The sequence below is a fragment of the Gavialis gangeticus genome, unplaced genomic scaffold, assembly GCF_001723915.1.
Source record: "Gavialis gangeticus isolate Ggan-Ray unplaced genomic scaffold, GavGan_comp1, whole genome shotgun sequence".
NCBI classification, from domain to species: Eukaryota; Metazoa; Chordata; order Crocodylia; family Gavialidae; genus Gavialis; species Gavialis gangeticus.
In genome coordinates, this window is record NW_017729034.1 from 64,482,478 (window position 1) to 64,493,592 (window position 11,115).

At 39.9% G+C, this 11,115-nt stretch overlaps 1 long non-coding RNA gene across 1 annotated transcript in view; it reads left to right on the forward strand.

Moving 5' to 3' along the window:
- Positions 1-8,372, forward strand: part of LOC109304326 — a 25,867-nt gene extending 17,495 nt beyond the window's left edge. Inside the window, exon 3 of the long non-coding RNA XR_002099359.1 lies at positions 8,237-8,372. This is a non-coding gene — a long non-coding RNA (uncharacterized LOC109304326). The remainder of the gene's footprint in view (positions 1-8,236) is intronic.
- Positions 8,373-11,115: the final 2,743 nt, after the last annotated feature.

Sequence of the window (11,115 nt, forward strand, 5' to 3'; positions counted from 1 at the left end):
AGCCCCAATCCCTCCCTCCTTGTGGGGGCATTGATCTGCCCCCTCATGCTCCTTCCCTCCCCCCTCCGCCCACCACAACAGACTTATGAGCTGGAGGCAGCTGTGTCCGGCATGGTGAGGACTGCTGCCTGTTTAGTCTATGGCTGAATCTCCGAAGCGGTGCTGAGTCTTCGGATCCAATTCAGCCAGACTGAATCGGGACAGTGATTCGAATCTCCGAATCAAATCACTGTGCCTCTGAATTGGCCGAAACTGAATCTGAAGTGAATACTTGCCACTTTGCACAGGCCCAGTATAAATAGATGGATGTAGAATGTTGATCAGCCACATTCGAGAGATTGATTGGACTGAAACAGGAGCAGAGAAGAGCTACAATGATCAGGAGAACAGAGAGCCCATCACAGGCAGGGACTAGAAGAACTTGGCTGGCTTAGCATAGTGGAGTGAAAGCTGAGAGGGGATTTGATCGCAGTGTTCTCTGTAAGCTGCGCCCCTGCATGGCCGCGCATGCCACACAGCTTACAGGGAACGCTGTTTGTATTGCTTTCCATAGCTAGGTTGGGAGAAGTGCTGACTTTTGTCCTTTTATTAAATGGCTGAAAAATAAAGGGGTAGAAGGTGGACTTGATTAAACTTGGACAAGAAGTGAGATAGATCCTAAGCGTTAGCTCTTTCAAATTCTTGAACAGCCTTCCAGTATGAGTGGTGGGGAGCTAAAAATCTACTTGCTATCCAAAGGATTCTGGTTAGTTTATGGAAGAGAACATAATGCGGTTGTCTGTGATACCAAGATATGGTACAGGAGGCCTCTTGGAGTCCTATTTTTTCTGTACTACTCAAACACAAATGTAGTGGTAGGCTGGCCAGGCTGACTGAAATGTGACTCTTTGGTGTTCTGACTTACATAAGGGAAAATGTTTAAATACCCTTCATTTTGTTTTTATCGGATTTCAGTGCTGGCCTTTATAAGATGATGGCATAACCTTGTTTGGGGACTGTTTGCTTTAGACGGCCTCTCTGTGCTTAATCAATGTCCCATAGAAGGGGTAGGTGGAAAAACAAATTTTATTCTTGAGTCTCAGCAAAGGCATGATATAATGAGCATTACATCATAGGTGATAGAGCATATACTTAATGATTCAGAACATACTTTAACTGTTAGCCAAAATCAGCCACTAGTTTTTATCTGTACCTATTGCAAGTTCCTGTTGAGACTTGGAACCACTGCAGGCAATTTCTGGATAACTCATTAGTTCTTATAAAATTTCCAGGGCCTCCTGTCTTTTCTGTCTTTTGGGAAGAGGCAAAATGAATTCCAGAATACAGTTCAGTTAGGCAGGATATCCCACTGCTTCTCATTACTGCCAGTGAGGCTGAGGGGCCAGAGCCTTCTGGCATGGCTTCTGTTTCTAGATTGAATATTGGAATCTCTTAGAGTAAGATACATGCTTGAGGATCAGGAGGGAGAGCCCTCTACATCTGTCTCTGAGCTCTGGAACATCCTGCAGAAATATGAATCCCATATTTGTCAACTTTAGGACCTGCTATAAGTCTTCTCTCTTCCCCAAGCTATGTGAGAAGGGATTAATTCATTCATTATGTAATGAATTGCAGGTTGGAAAACTTGACTGTCCTCTGAATAGTCCCCAATAATTTCTTTGATTTAAACCGTATGCTGCTTGGTACCAAATACTATCATGAGGATTTCTTTAAGAACATTCACAGAAGGAAACCAAGAAAAAGATACTTTGCAGATATCATGCAGACATCTCCAGTTTCTACTTTACCTAATAGAACACTTTTACACTAAAATATGGATTAATAAATATATTATAAATATCTGGGAAAATCTCCAGATTACCTACATTTCAAAAACAACTTTTCTCCTTTGTTTTTTAGCTAACATTTTAAAGACTTGACTAAACTAGAGACTCCCAGAAAATAAGTAGAAAGTATAGATTTGCATAAGGTAGCAGTTTTCTCATTGGAGCCGATGTGCAGTTTCCCGTGAATCCATCTGCACTGAATTAGGAGACAGTCTTTTGCATTTATAATCTCCCTGGCTAGCAGTGCCCTGGCCCTGAGTATGTTAAACTGCTGAGGAGGTAAAGATTAAAATACCAGCTCCTTAGATGCTTCAGCCAATCATAAGTGAATTTTTTTTTTTAATGTAAAAATCTCTGTAGGCAACAGAGAAGGAAGAAAATACATTTTTAAATGAGACTTGAAATGGAAGGTGGAGGAAACCATTAGAAGGATGTCTTAGATGGCAGAAAACTCTATCAAGCATTCTCACCAAAAGTCTCAAGTTTATGTAAAATGGGGGTGTTCAACCTCTAGCACATTTGTCACAGTGGTGCGGGCAGCTTCTGTGTGAGGTATGCGGCAGATTGGGGAAGGAGCAAGAAACACAGCAGCAGATAGGATAGGGAGCAGAAAGCAGAGCAGCAGGTTTGGCAGGGGAAGGGCTTTTAAGTGGCTCTCAGGGAGGGCGCAGGGTTTACCTTGTAGCACGCCTGCCAAAAAAAGTTGACCCCCACCCTACTGTTGTAAAGGAAAAAAGAAGAGGCCAAGGTTAGAGTAATAGTAGGACATCAGAAGGAGTGAATAGGGCTGGGATCTGTTAAGGAACCTTGGCACTGAAACTCAAATATAAGTCAATCTCAAACTGGATCCTGAAAGGAACAGAGAGCTGGAAAGGATGGTGGTAGGATGGAGGCAATGTTCATGCTTTTGGAAGCATGTTGGAAGGCAGGCAGAAATGTTTTTAATACTATTTGTGAAAGATGACTAAGGATACGAGGCAGCTGCCTATCAGGTACTTCACATCATAAATCACCAAGACATACAGTGGTAAATGTCTTGAAATGATAGTAAACATTTACAAATAACTTATTTTTGTTACCTTTTTGGGCAATCGATTCAGCTGTTTCCATCCACCTTGTTTACAACTCAAACAACAAAACAATTTGATTCCAGTGGAAACTGAAGAGAAAACCAATGGTAGTCAATCCCAACCCATAGCTCACAGATCACCCTCTGATCTTATTTATGGCCACAGGCAATTAGAACAGTTAAAACTGAGTTTAACAGGGACAGCAAAGTATGACATCCCCCAAAAGCATATTACTTGTTCTGTAACATTGTCATTGGACCTGTGAAGGTCAGGAACTGCTAAAGCAGGTTCTTCTCAGCTGAAAAGTAATGTATTCTTGCTTCTGAGGAAAGTGTCTAGACACTGTTTAGAGAGAGAGAGAATGCCTCTCACTGGATGCCATGGGCTCAGCTAGAGTTTTTTTCCTATCTTTCTTGCCAACAAGGATTTGTTTTTTACCTACTCAAGCACGCATGCCTTATAATTATAATGGATACTGATGGATACTGCTGCAGCCAGTAATATCTCACTTGCTTGTTTTGTTTGTTAAACCATATCTGCCATGGTAATTTAGGGTCACAGCCCAAATAAAGTCTTATCAGAAATAAAAAGAATACCATATGCAAGTGATACTGGCATATAGTTTTCATTAAAACAAGGTTATATAAATGTCAAGAAATCAAGATCACTTCAAATAATCAAGACCCTTTTTGAACCACGTGTTTTGCTTCAGTACCAAAATTCAGCTTTCCCTACCAGTAACAAAACCCTGCAAATGTCATTAGAAATCCGGGCATACAAGCAGAACTGGATATCAGGCAGGAACTCATCACACTAATTCAAGTCCAAGAATTTTACGGTATTATTAGGCATCCATAACAAGACTTAGCCATTGTACACAGCTCCAGGACTCTAAATTGCCCCATCCCCTTGTCCAAAATACCATGAACCAGAGAGGGGGCCCAAGGCTATGCTTGCTGCACAAAACTGAAGGGTACAGGAGTAGAAAGGAGCTTCTTTCTTTTGTAGGTGGCAGACTGGCAGAATTCCTTTCTGAATAATTATTTTAATGATGCTGGGATTCTGTTCAAATATTGTTTCAAGGCACCTAGAGCTTTATCTTATTTAAATGGAAATAAGTACAGATAGTGTTTGGCTTAACATTAGGTCTGCTCATAAAATGGAAAGTAGGCATCATTATACCCAATTTCACAAGTTTGGAAACTGAGGCATATGGAAATGAAGTGCATCAGTGAAGTGAAGGACATCACAACAGGGACAGAGCCAGGAAGAGGTCTCTGGGTTCCTTCTCCTCAGTCTATGCCCTATCCAGTGAACAGAATGAGCTTTTCATTCATACTATGACTAATCTGTTTGAAATACCTAAAACCCCTCAATCCTAAAATATTGCCTGATTTAGATGAAAGCCAAATCTATTTTTTAGCTAATCAGACAGGAGAAAGAATTTTCTTTTTAGCAGAGAGAATCCAATATTACCATTAAGACACATACATACACACACCCCAGTGTGACTTGATTTTTGGAAATGTATTGTGCTGGAAAAGACTAAAACCAGTAAGCAATCTACAGTTCGTTCATCCAAAATATTTAATACATCCAAATGTGAAAAGGGGGGCGGTGGAAAATGTCCTTCCCACCTAACTGTGTTAGTATCCGAGATCACTTCAGTGAATACAACTCAATTTTAAATTCTGATTTAAAATACAGCCAACTTATCAAAATTGGATACAGCTATGGTTGTGGAGTCCTGTGTTCATAACAGTGATACTTCACCTGTTTCAATTTGAGTAGCATTTGAGTCACTACACTTCTGGATCAACAGATTGTAGATTAGAAATTGGCTGTAATCTTTTCCAGCACAATCTGTAATGATTACTTCTCTTTTATTTTTTTTAAAGCAGAATAATTATATATTCCAAAGTTAAGGTTCCCATAGCAATGTTAACTAGGCCACACTGCACATATGTAGTATTTTCAATAACTGTTAATTTATGCTCCATTATATATCTTAAATGTGGCCGAGTTATTGTTGCTGTGGGAACCCTAACTTTTGATGCTCTTGACTTCTTTCTAGATAAGTTCTCAAGACTAATATTTCATTATCATAGAGGAGGATTTATTAACATTGAATGCTCATGTGCTTTTTTGAGGAGTTGAATAAATAGAAAAGAGACAAAGGACCAGATGAGAAGTTTTGACTGAATATTCAGATCAATGTGTTTCTTTATTTCCTTAGACCACTTTAAACCCTGCACAGCTGAACATATGCACAAGTTTTTCCAGAAAGGGAACACTCATACAAAATACCAGTATGAACAGTTCTGTTTGCATGCAAACCTTTGCATGCTGTGGACCACCTTCAGTAGAGCCCTCGCTCCTGTTTCCTAGTGTTTGAGATCACATGACTCCCTAGCAGGTAGTACAGCAGTTGCTTATTTTGGAAAATATTAAGGAAGTGTTTAATGTACAATTAGATGTCTTATGAAATTTAGCACCCAGAAACAGTGGACAGACTCTGCATCAAGGGGTATCTGTTTTTGAAGAGACTTGATTTTTCTGAGGGAAGAGGGGAAGTCGGTACTTTTGAAAACTGGGCCCCATTAAGGTACCTCAGATTAGTCATCCAAAAGTTGCAATTTGTTGTAGAAAGTTTCAGCCATATGATCAACCAGCTCGCTGCCTTCGACAACTTAGGAACCTTTGCTAGAAAATAAAACTAAAGTTGGAATGTGGTCACCATAATAGTTTAACTAATGATGAGAAAATCTGTTTGGATGAGAGAAGCCAGGTATATTTTAGTGATCTCTGTTATTGAACCAACTGTACAGTTGGGAGAGATGTTAGACAAGCTTTTGAGGAGAAAATACCCTTCTTCAGGTTGGTGAAATGGGAGACGTTAGAATCCATCAGTGATGATCTGTATAGGTAAGTAACCACAGGAGGATTTCCGGCACAGAACACGCACAAGCTTTCTGAATGCTTTCGATATATGTATACCTTTTCAAAATGATTGTGTAAGTACTGCATGCTGCAGTTAACAATTGGCACTGTAGCTGCGAAGTCCTGGTTGCAGAATGTATCCCAGGTGCAGAATGTCAGCCTTGTTTGTGACATTCTCTAGCAGATGATCTACAGATGATTTATGAGATCCTTAATTCCTCATACTAGCACACAAAGTACTGTGATCATCCTTAACTCAAATGTTCGGGGCCTGTTGTTTTGGAGCCAAAGATCTATTCTGTCTCTTCTAATGTCACGGAAACCTTGACTGCATGGGGGAAATTGACTGGTATAACTATTTACTGTAGCTGTTTTGCTATCATTTAGTTACTCCAGAATAAAATCCTAGGCCACTCCTGAAGCGTCAAAATTCCTACAAAATTATGTCACTTTTATTTTAGAATGGTACACCCATGTGAAAAGTAGGCTGTCCTGGAAAAGTTATTCTGGTATAGTGGTGCTGGTCAACAGCCCTACTACATAGACAAGGCCTAGCTGGCTGCCATGCTGTGAAGCTGGAAAATGTAATGTTCTGTTGTAAGGAATCTACAAGTTGCCAACAGACAAATTCTGTATAAATTGCACAGGCATAGGGAACTCTGGGCCTCATATACACAGCCCTCTGTTATAGCATCACACTATTTGGAGGCATCTACAGGCATGGTTAAAGATCAGTTCGTTAATATAGCTAATTCAAGAAGTTTTGATTTTTAAATAGTGCTCCTGTGAGGAAGCTGGCACAAAGCTGTTCAGGATTTACTAGTGTTGTGAAGAATCTTGTAGAAAAGGCATAGCAAGAAACAATGGCTGACACTGGAAGCCAAATTCAGAAGAGTAATGAGGTGCAAATTGTTACTAGTGGAGGGTGATTAGGCACTGGAACAGTATACAAGGGGAAGTGTTGCATTCCTTATCTCTTGAGGTTTTCAGATCAAGACTAGACACCTTTCTGGAAGCTGTGATTTAGGTAGACACAAGTTATTGGGCTCAAGGAAGAGGTAACTGGTTGAAAGAATATGGCCTGTGTTATGTAGGAGGCCCAACTAAATGATTATCTGAATGATGGTGCTTTCTGGCCTTAAAAGCAAGGCACGTGAATCAGAACAAGACCTGGAAGTTTCAGGGTGTCTACATTTGAAGGAAACTTGACATATTTTAAGAGTTAGCTTAGTTCATTGGTGACGACATACGATCACTGTCACCTAGGAAATGAAACATGTTGCCATGGGAACCTCAAGGCTGCATTATTACACAGCTTCAAAATGTTGACAGTTAGAGAAAGGCCTCTTCTGTTATCAAAACCCCAAAGTTTTTTTCTTAACAAATCATGACCTGTAATATTTATTATTTAATGAGAAATGACTAGGGAGGAAGGCCTGTCTTCTAAAACAAAACACTGCACTATTAAATCTTTGGGAGAAAGTACATGGCCTGCTTCAAACAAAAAGACAGTACTGCCTCCTAAAATAGTTGCAGATCCTGTGAAGGTAATTTTACTGAAGTGTACTGCACTTAACTTGACTTAAATCATCGGGGAGCTCCTGAAATTAATGTGCTGGATCTTCTTTTATAGTCTGAACCACACTGAGACATCTCGTATATAAACTGAAGGTCTGGTTTGTAATCATATAAATAGCTTGGAAAATGAACCCCTCAGTTTATAACAGCATGAACAGACTCAAATTTGCTACGTGTTGTCTTTGGACTTTCTTCAGAATTTCTTTGCCCACCTACCTGCTTGGGACTATGGTGAAGCAGTGTAACAGCTCAATTTCACTTTCAGAAGTTGTGTCTATAAAGCAGCTGTCTGGAAAACTGGTGATAGCTCATAGAGCAGCAGCCAGTTGTAATAAGTACATAATGAATTTGGTTAGTCATGGAAAAAAATGTAAATGTGTCCAAAAGAATACTCTGTATGTATGCTTGCTACCAGTATTTCCCACTTATGTCTTAAACCTGCTAATTTTCCCCTGGGGGCATACCCTCAAATCCTCAGACCTCATAAACTTCAGTAGGATTGTGTGTAGGTGCAGGGTTCTGCTCATCTGAAAGAGTATGCAGTTTCAGGAACAGAATCACTGGCTTGCCAAAATAGGCCAAATTAGTAATACTCAATTTCCTGGAAACCAAGGATTAAAGTTGTCCTCATTGGCAAGGGACACATTCAAAAAGGCTAAGCCTGAATTGATTCAATCTTTGCAGGTTAATCTAACCTGGCTAGGTTAAATCACTTTGTAACTGCAGACATCCCAGACATGCAGATACATGCTAGAAGGTGGGGGGCACTAGAGCAGCCCTCCTTCCTTTGCACAGCACTGAGCTGAGGGGTGGTGTGGCCAGGCCCCAGCAGGACACTCTGATTAGCCCAGCAGGGAATTGATAATAGAGTTTATCACCCCTAACACAATGTTTATCGCCCCATTAAGAAAACAACAGAGGGACATTACCAGATACCTGCTGATTCTACCTGTTGATTCAGCACCAGCCATAGACAGCATATAGTCTGCTAGCTAATACATAGATACCTCTTGGCAAGGGGGTGGGGGGGAGCAAACAGCTCTGCTTAAACATTGTTTCCAAGGAAGGACATTAAGCTACCTGTTGATTAGCTCCAAAAAACCTGTCTGCCTTAGTCATCTCCCACAGCATGGACTGTAGCCAGCATGTAGTCTGCTAGCTAATGCTGAGATGTCTGCATAAGGCAGAGGGGAGCGGGGAATAATCCCTGCTTAGCAGGGAGAAGCCAGGCAGATGCTGCTGTGTCTGTAAGTCTCTGCCAAGCTGCAGCCAGGGAGCAGAGGGGAGGAGCCAGCCCTGCTGTAGAATAGAGAGCCCCACCCAGCACAGAGAGCATACTGGGATGCTGGAGGTGTTTGGTTTATCTTAAACCAGGAAGGGGTCTGGGACATACATTACATAAACCTGTTTGAGCCAAATCACTTAAGTCTCATACATTCAACCAGGTATATCTCAAACCAGTTTCAGCCATTTTTAAACTGGTTTATGTGCACTGAACATCTGTTCTGTTGAAGGTTTAAACCAGTTTATGTGTAATGTATATCCATAGCCTTTTAGAATAAATACATGCAGAAACATGTTCCACCATTTCTCCCCTCCCCTGAGCAAATTTAATTCTAAAGTTATTTTATATTTTATTTTATATTGGTATTGTTGTGCATCCGCAATTTTTCTTGTGTTTTTAAATTTTAAATTAAAACAAATTTTGGAGGCCTATAGCCATTTTCAGGCAATGAAGAAATCCCAAATACTATTGTATTAGTGTGTGAAAAACAAAGTTTAACAGAAGTGATGCTGACTTTTTAGTTCAGTCAGTCTGAAACAAACAATAAACAGCACAAGTAGCCAGAATTTAAACTTTTTTTTTCCATAACACAATCTGTTACTTTTGATTGTAATATTAAAATAATGTATGTGTCCTATCCTTAAGTGTTACATATGGTCTGACTTGGCTGTCTTTTGTGAGCCTTTCCATAGCAACTTGAAGTCAGTAAATTTATGATTGATTTGATGTGATGATACAGTCTGACTATCCCATAGGGGCTTGCAATATGTCTATCTGAAAAGGTGTTTGAACTTCCATGCATAAAACAGTTAAGTTCTCCAACCCTTCCTTCTCAAACCTGTACTTTTTTCCACAGATTTACTAAATTGTATTTATTTATCATCCAGTTTGTCACTACCACTCCTTCCTAAAACCAAAGAATTGCTGCTGTTGTCTGCTTCACTGGAGAGTAACAGAGGGACTGAAATGAAATGACCTGGTACGTGAAAATAATTTGCATCCCTGGTAAAGCTGGAAAAAAAATATTTTGGAAATATGTACTGTTAAGTATTTTTATGGAATTGCCTTATATATTTTGCTGCCTACCATGTTAATTGGATAGTGTTGCTGGCAAAACATACAGATTTGTTTTCATGTAGAGGAGATAGTGGAAGACACTTTGATTTGCTTTGAGGCATTTACAGCTAAACTGATATACTATATGGAATAATCCTGTAGCAAAAGGAACACAGGACCTCTTGGATTACCAAATCCAGTCCCCTGCTGTCTCAGGCAATGCTTCATATAAACCCTCTCATAAATTTACTACTGCTGTTGGAAGGCTCTTTCAGGACCTGACTGCTCTAATGATTAGCAACCTTCTAAATTCCAATTCAGACTTATTCATTGCTACTTCATATCCATTTGTTTTTATGCTGACATTGTTGTTTCATTTTAAATGCTTCTTTTTTTTACCTCATGGGTGTATATCCTACTGATATATTTATGGACAGTAATTGTAATTCCTCTGGGGCTTTGTTTCACTAGGTTAACAAGCGAAGCTATTCTCCTCTCATCTCATGTGATAGGCTTTCCAGTTGCTTGGTAATACAAGCAGTCCTTCTGGACCTCATTCCAGTCTGAATTTACCTTCTTTGAACTAGGTTGAGTACAATTGTACACAGTGGGCACATCTACATGTGTGCATTTACTGCGCAGTAACTGAAATTACTGCATAGTATGGATGCGCATCTACACATGTGCTCCTGTACTGAGCAGTAAATATGGTGACTTATGCCAACTTGAGTGTAAATTTGATACTTGCATCATGCAGATATTAAATTTATACCTGATTAGTTGCTGCGCAGTAAGGAGTTTACCTGTGTGTTACTGCACAGTAACTTCAGTCACAAGTCAGTCCACACACTATTAATGCACCTTAGTGTCTCCACATGCAGATGCTGGCTTATGCTTGCTCTGTACAGTAAATTTAAGATGGCCTAAATGCACATGTATACACGCCTAGTATTCCAGATGAGTCTCCTTAAGACCTTGTACAATAGCATCAATACTTTCTATCTCTACGTCTCAGTTGTTACAGCAGAAGAAGTTCTTGTTAACAGGGCAAAATGTGAAGTCATGCACTTGAGGAGTCATGAATCTTGTTATACTTTTATTACTCCCATTCTCAAATTCATCCCATTTTTTCTCTATGCTATCCTAATCACCCCTTGCATTGATTAGGCTTCCCAGCTTTGTCCTCAATAAATTGATTGGCAAACTCCTACTTCTGGTGCCAAAGCCACTAATAAAAATTTTAAAATCATCAGTCTCAGGACTGATCCTTGTGGAATCCCTCTAGTAATCTCACTTCAGCATGATCCTTCTTCCCCTTTCAGCACCTGCATGTACTATCCATTCTGTAGCCAGTTTCCTA